The 7,044-nt window shown below is 27.4% G+C and overlaps 1 long non-coding RNA gene and 1 pseudogene across 1 annotated transcript; one reads left to right on the top strand and one right to left on the bottom strand.

Annotated features, from left to right (window-relative positions):
• LOC107871268 overlaps positions 1-7,044 on the bottom strand; it is a 60,128-nt pseudogene that overhangs the window by 47,937 nt on the left and 5,147 nt on the right.
• On the top strand, positions 605-1,207 carry LOC107871267. Its single transcript, XR_001674657.2, has 2 exons — positions 605-897; positions 1,003-1,207. It is a non-coding gene; the product is annotated as an uncharacterized LOC107871267 (long non-coding RNA).

Genomic DNA, 7,044 nt, shown 5'->3' with positions numbered 1-7,044 from the left:
TTAAAAATGTTTCTACATACATTTTAGGGCTAGAAGAAAATTTTTATTTGTTTCGATTTTTTAACCTATTAAATAACTATACGAACAAAGCTCAAGAAGTGTAAAATATTGATAAATAGATCAATCATAGTATACAAACAATTTAGTTGGTGAAGAAATGGAGGAACTACCAATAATCGCTCGATATTTCATTTTCTCTTAAATTTATCTGTTACACCATCTGATAACCGTCCGTTAATTGCTAATCCGATACCAAACCAACCGTTATCTTATTGGATGGCTAGCGGATTAGTATATTTATAAACCGATAACCAATAAGCCAAATCGCTAAGTATAATTATCCAACCGATAAGTAGACCTAGTTAGATACATAATACATTCAATAAAGAAATATTTTTTCTTTGTAAAGATATAATTAGCTTTCGATATATTTATTTCAATTCTGAATCTGTCAAGATGCATAATTAGTATTGTTGATTCATTTAGTATATAATTAGTTGAATTTTTTAGAATTACTTTGTAAGAATGACTATTTGTGTCAATATAATAAGTTAAGAGGTATATTTATGTTATTTTTTTCATATAAAAAGGGGAAAAAGTATTTAGGGACAATATTGGTTTTTCCTCAAGCATTTCCCATTGAACAAGAAATCCAAACTCTCTTCAATTTTAGTCCATCATCTTTCTCTTCTACTCCTTTTCTTCCCTACAAAAAACCCTAAATTTTCCTCTCAGATCGGAACCCTAATTGAAAATGGCGACTACGTTGAGCTCCGCCGGTGGTCTACTAGCTATGTTGAATGAAAATCACCGACAGTTGAAACTCCACGCGCTGTCAAATCTCAATGCATTTGTTGATTACTTTTGGCCTGAGATTTCTACATCGGTTGCGCTCATGTAAGTTTTAGAATTGAATTTAGTGTTATTTTGTGTAAAATTGTTGAACAATTAATTGATTTGTATAGTTAATGTACAATTGTTGTGTAATTTCTGAATAACTAGGAGTTGTTTGGTAGCTGGTTAGAATTTTGCAAGAAATAGTACTGCAGTATTAGTTGCTCTTAGGTAAGTTTCAGAATTTAATTTTGTGTTGTTTTTGTTTTGTGAAATTGAATTGTGTAAAATTGTTGAATTGTTGAACAATTAATTGATTTGTATAGTTAATGTACGATTGTTGTGTAATTTCTGAATGAAGAGTTGTTTGGTAGCTGGTTAGAATTATGCAAGTAATAGTATTGCAGTATTAGTTACTCTTACGTAAGCTTAAGAATTGAATTTTGTGCTTTTTTTTGTGTAATGTAGTAGTTGTTTTTGTTTTGTGAAATTGAATTGAGCAAAATTGTTGAATTGTTGGAACAATTAATTAATTTGTATAGTTAATGTTTAATTGTTATGTAACTTCTGAACAACTGGGGGTGGTTTGGTAACGGTTTGGTAGCTGGTTAGAATTATGGAAGTATTACGAATACAGTATTAGTTACTCTTATATAAGCTTCGAAATTGAATTTAGTGTAAATTTTGTGTAATAGTAGTAGTAGTTTTTGTTTTGTGTAATTGAATTGTGTAAAATTGTTGAATTGTTGAGCAATTAATTAGTGTTATTTGTGTGATTAGTGTTTAATTTTTGAACAGTTAGTGTATAATTTTTGGACAATACGGGGTCTTTTAGTAGAGTGTATAAGATCAATGCAAAATATAGCGTATTACTAATGCTTGCAGTAGAATGCTTGTATTAGTTATGCATGTATTATTTCTTATACATTATTTGGTTTGATGTATAAGAAATAATACATATTACATCATTTCTATAAAAGAAATGTTTGTTTACAAAAATATCCTTATTTGATTTTGTACACTTTTTTGCAATAATTTTTTTTTGCCATCTCAAATATAATTAGTATTGTTGAACTAGTATATAGAGGTTTTGAATTAATTGCAAGACCTTCGTCTTTGCACATGAAATATTATGCCAACGGATTAACATAGTTGAAACAAAAATAAAATATAAGACGTAAAATTAAGAAATAAGTCTTAATTTTTTTTTATATCTTTTTAAAGACTCTCGAAGCAGAGCAAAAATACGTTACAATTATTTAAATCAATTATTCATTGTTGTAGATTAAAATGGTGGGGAAAAAATTGTGAAATATTTTGAAAAGATTCACTATTGCAAATTAAAATGGCAAGAAAAGAAATGGTGAAATATTTTGAGAGGGAAATTGAGGGGTATTAAGATCATTTAATAAGTTAATGTATGTATTAAAGACTTTACATTACTAATACATAGAAAATGGGTGGTATTAGTGATACACACCTTAATACACAATAGAGTAACTAAAAATTGTACCAAACAAGGTATTCATAATATACATTAATTAATACATGCATTAATTAATGTGTATTGACAAAAATAATGCATGTATTAATTAATGTGTATTATGAATAACTCGTTTGGTATAATTTTTAGTCAATGTATAACTAATGCAAGCATTAGTTATACACTTTATTGTGTATTAAGGTGTGTATTACTAATACCACTCATTTTCTATGTATTAGTAATGTAAAATCTTTAATACATGCATTAACTTATTAAATGACCTTAATACCCCTCAGTTTCCCTCTCAAAATATTTCACCATTCTTTTTTCCGCCATTTTAATTTGCAATAGTGAATCTTTTCGAAATATTTCACAATTTTTTTTCCACAATTTTAATTTACAACAATGAATAATTGATTTAAATAATTGTAACATATTTTTGCTTTGTTTCGAGGGTCTTTAAAAAAATTGAGACTATTTCTTAATTTTAGGTCTTATATTTTATTTTTATTTCGACTATGTTAATCCATTGACATAATATTTCATGCACAAAGATGAAGGTCTTATAATTAATCTGAACCCTCTATATACTAGTTCGACAATACTAATTATATTTGAGATGGCAAAAAAATTTTGTTGCAAAAAAGTGTATAAAATTAAAGAAGGGTATGGGGTCGTTTGGTAGAGTGTATAAGATCAATACAAAATATAGCGTATTACTAATGCTTGTATTAGTTATGCATGTATTATTTCTTATACATTATTTGGTTTGATGTATAAGAAATAATACATCTTACATAATTTTATAAAATAAATGTTTTGTTTACAAAATTATCCTTCCTTGATTTTGTATATTTTTTTGTAACAAATTTTTTTTGCCATCTCAAATATAATTAGTTTTGTTGAACTAGTATATAGAGGTTTCGAATTAATTGTAAGACCTTCGTCTTTGCGCATGAAATATTATGTCAACGGATTAACATGGTCAAAACAAAAATAAAATATAAGACGTAAAATTAAGAAATAGTCTCAGTTTTTTTTATATCTTTTTAAAGACCCTCGAAGCAAAGTAAAAATATATTACAATTATTTAAATCAATTATTTATTGTTGTAGATTAAAATGGTGGGAAAAAATATTGTGAAATATTTTGAGAGGGAAATTGAGGGGTATTAAGATCATTTAATAAGTTAATGAATGTATTAAAGATTTTGCATTACTAATACATAGAAATGAGTGGTATTAGTAATACACATCTTAATATACAATAGAGTGACTAAAAATTGTATCAAATAAGGTATTCATAATACACATTAATTAATACATGTATTAATTAATGTGTATTGACAAAAATAATGCATGTATTAATTCATGTGTATTATGAATACTCGTTTGGTATAATTTTTAGTCAATGTATAACTACACTTTATTGTGTATTATTAATACCACTCATTTTCTTTGTATTAGTAATGCAAAGTCTTTAATACATGCATTAACTTATTAAATGACCTTAATACCCCTCAATTTCCCTCTCAAAATATTTCACCATTCTTTTCCCGCCATTTTAATTTGCAATAGTGAATCTTTTCAAAACATTTCACAATATTTTTCCCACTATTTTTATCTTCACCAATGAATAATTGTAGCATATTTTTGCTTTGTTTCGAGAGTTTTTAAAAAAATTGAGACTATTTCTTAATTTTAGGTTTTATATTTTATTTTTATTTCGAGTATGTTAATCCATTGGCATAATATTTCATGCGCAAAAATGAAGGTCTTGCAATTAATCCGAACCCTTTATATACTAGTTCAACAACGCTAATTATATTTGAGATGACAAAGAAATTTTGTTGCAAAATAAGTGTATAAAATCAAAGAAGGGTACGGGGTCGTTTTGTAGAGTGTATAAGATCAATGCAAAATATAGCTTATTAGTGATGCATGTATTATTTTTTATACATTATTTGGTTTGATGTATAAGAAATAATAAATCTTACATAATTTCTATAAAAGAAATGTTTGTTTACAAAAATATTTTTCTTTAATTTTGTACGCTTTTTTGCAACAAATTTTTTTTGTCATCTCAAATATAATTAGTATTGTTAAACTAGTATATAGAAGTTTCGAATTAATTGTGAGACCTTCGTCTTTGCGTATGAAATATTATGCCAACGGATTAACAGTCGAAACAAAAATGAAATATAAGACGTAAAATTAAGAAATAGTCTCAATTTTTTTACTATATCTTTTTAAAGACTCTCAAAGCAAAGCAAAAATATGTTACAATTATTTAAATCAATTATTCATTATTGTAGATTAAAATGGTGGGAAAAAAATTATGAAATATTTTGAAAAAATTCACTATTGCAAATTAAAATGACGGGACAAAGAATGGTGAAATATTTTGAGAGGGAAATTGAGGTCATTTAATAAGTTAATGCATGTATTAAAGACTTTGCATTACTAATACATGGAAAATAGGTGGTATTAGTAATACACAATAGAGTGACTAAAAATTGTATCAAATAAGGTATTCATAATACACATTAATTAATACATGCATTAATTAATGTGTATTGACAAAAATAATGGATGTATTAATTAATGTGTGTTATGAATACCTCGTTTGGTATAATTTTTAGTCAATGTATAACTAATGCAAACATTAGTTATACACTTTATTGTGTATTAAGGTGGGTATTACTAATACCACTTATTTTCTATGTATTAGTAATGCAAAGTTTTTAATACATGCATTAACTTATTAAATGACCTTAATACCCCTCAATTTCTCTCTTAAAATATTTCACCATTCTTTTCCCGTCATTTTAATTTGCAATAGTGAATCTTTTCAAAACATTTCACAATTTTTTTTTCACCATTTTAATCTACAACAATGAATAATTGATTTAAATAATTGTAATATATTTTTGCTTTGTTTCGAGAGTCTTTAAAAAAAATTGAGACTATTTCTTAATTTTAGGTTTTATATTTTATTTTTATTTCGACTATGTTAATCCGTTGGCATTATATTTCATGCGCAAAGACGTAGGTCTTGTAATTAATCCGAACCCTCTATATACTAGTTCAACAATACTAATTATATTTGAGATGACAAAGAAATTTTGTTGCAAAAAAGTGTATAAAATCAAAGAAGGGTATTTTTGTAAAAAACATTTCTTTTATAGAAATTATGTAAGATGTATTATTTCTTATACATCAAACCAAACAATGTATAAGAAATAATACAAGCATTACTAATACATTATATTTTGCATTGATCTTTTACACTCTACCAAACGATCCCTTAGTGTATAGTTCTGGATGAAAGTCATCCACAGTTGCTAACTGAACGTGTTTGGTAGTGGTTAGAATTATGCAGGTATTAGTTATGCGGGTAATAGTTATTCTATCTTCTATTTTGTATAAGCTAATAAACTAATTCCCTCGAAGCCTATACATGTATTTGTAATGTGGATCTGTAAATTGCTAACCAAATGTCGTATTGATGTTATACTTATTTTTACTAGCTACCAAATGACCTCTTGGGGGCCGTTTGTTAGATGGTAGAATCATGCAAGTATTTATCGGGCATTAGTTATGTGGGTATTAGTCATTTCATCTTCTTACTTCGCTTAAGATAATACATGAATTTCCTCATAACTTATTCATGTATTAGCTATGCTGGTTTTTAAATTGCAAATCAAACGTCTTATTAATTTTATATATGGATAACTTACTTCCTAACTAGCTTCTAAACGTTGTAAGTATAACTTATACATAAACTAATGCATGAATAAGTTGCTTCATTACTAGCGACCCCTTAGTGTTATTTGTATACTATATTTTCTCTTGTTTTGTGGAATTGAATTGGGTAAACAATAGCAGAATGTAAAAAAATATTTCTATTGAAGTGAAGGATTCCTTATATGACTAGTGGATAGTTTGTTTCAGCAAAATAAGCTAGTGAAAATTGAAAAATTACTCGAAAAATTAGCTCATAAGCTGAGGATTGCCTAACATGGTATAAAGAGATAACGACCAATTCTCTCAATCAATATAAGATACTTTACTGATAAGAATGAAGTAAGATATCCTGTACCAACAGGAATCATCAATAGGTTGGATAGTATTAGGACATTTCTACGGCAAGCGAACAAAGAAAGGAAGGGCTGCCATTTATTCAAATGGAAGGCAGTGACCATTGAGAAGAGAAATGGGGGTTTGGGGATTAAGAACTTGAAGAACTAAAGTAAAGCTCTCATAATGAAGTGGCTCTGGAAGTATGCTAATAAAAATCAGAACCTATGGGGCAATGTCATGAAGAAAAAACAGGAGGGAGATGATAAACACAACGAACATGTGGAATAGAAATTATATCGACCCAACTAGACACTAGTTATAGATAAAAAAATAACTTTCTGAAATAATAACTATTACTGAGTGACCAATGCCAGTAATTGAATCAAGACACGCAAAACACCATTTTAAATAGTAGAATCTCTTATTTTGACTTTGCAAAAAGATACAAAATATTGACCATAAGACATGAACTTATTGCAAGCATATAGAGCTGGCACTTGACAATACATGAAAATACAATACAAAAAGACAAATACAACAAACATAAAGTAATCATCTGAGAAATTAACTCGATCTATCTCATGCCAGCAACTCCGCTTATATCAATTTGGACGAATATCAATGCCCTTTACGATAAGACCAGAT

Source organism: Capsicum annuum, chromosome 5, assembly GCF_002878395.1.
Source record: "Capsicum annuum cultivar UCD-10X-F1 chromosome 5, UCD10Xv1.1, whole genome shotgun sequence".
NCBI classification, from domain to species: Eukaryota; Viridiplantae; Streptophyta; class Magnoliopsida; order Solanales; family Solanaceae; genus Capsicum; species Capsicum annuum.
Note: the sequence above shows the minus strand (reverse complement) of the source record. Positions and strands in the feature narration are given on the sequence as shown.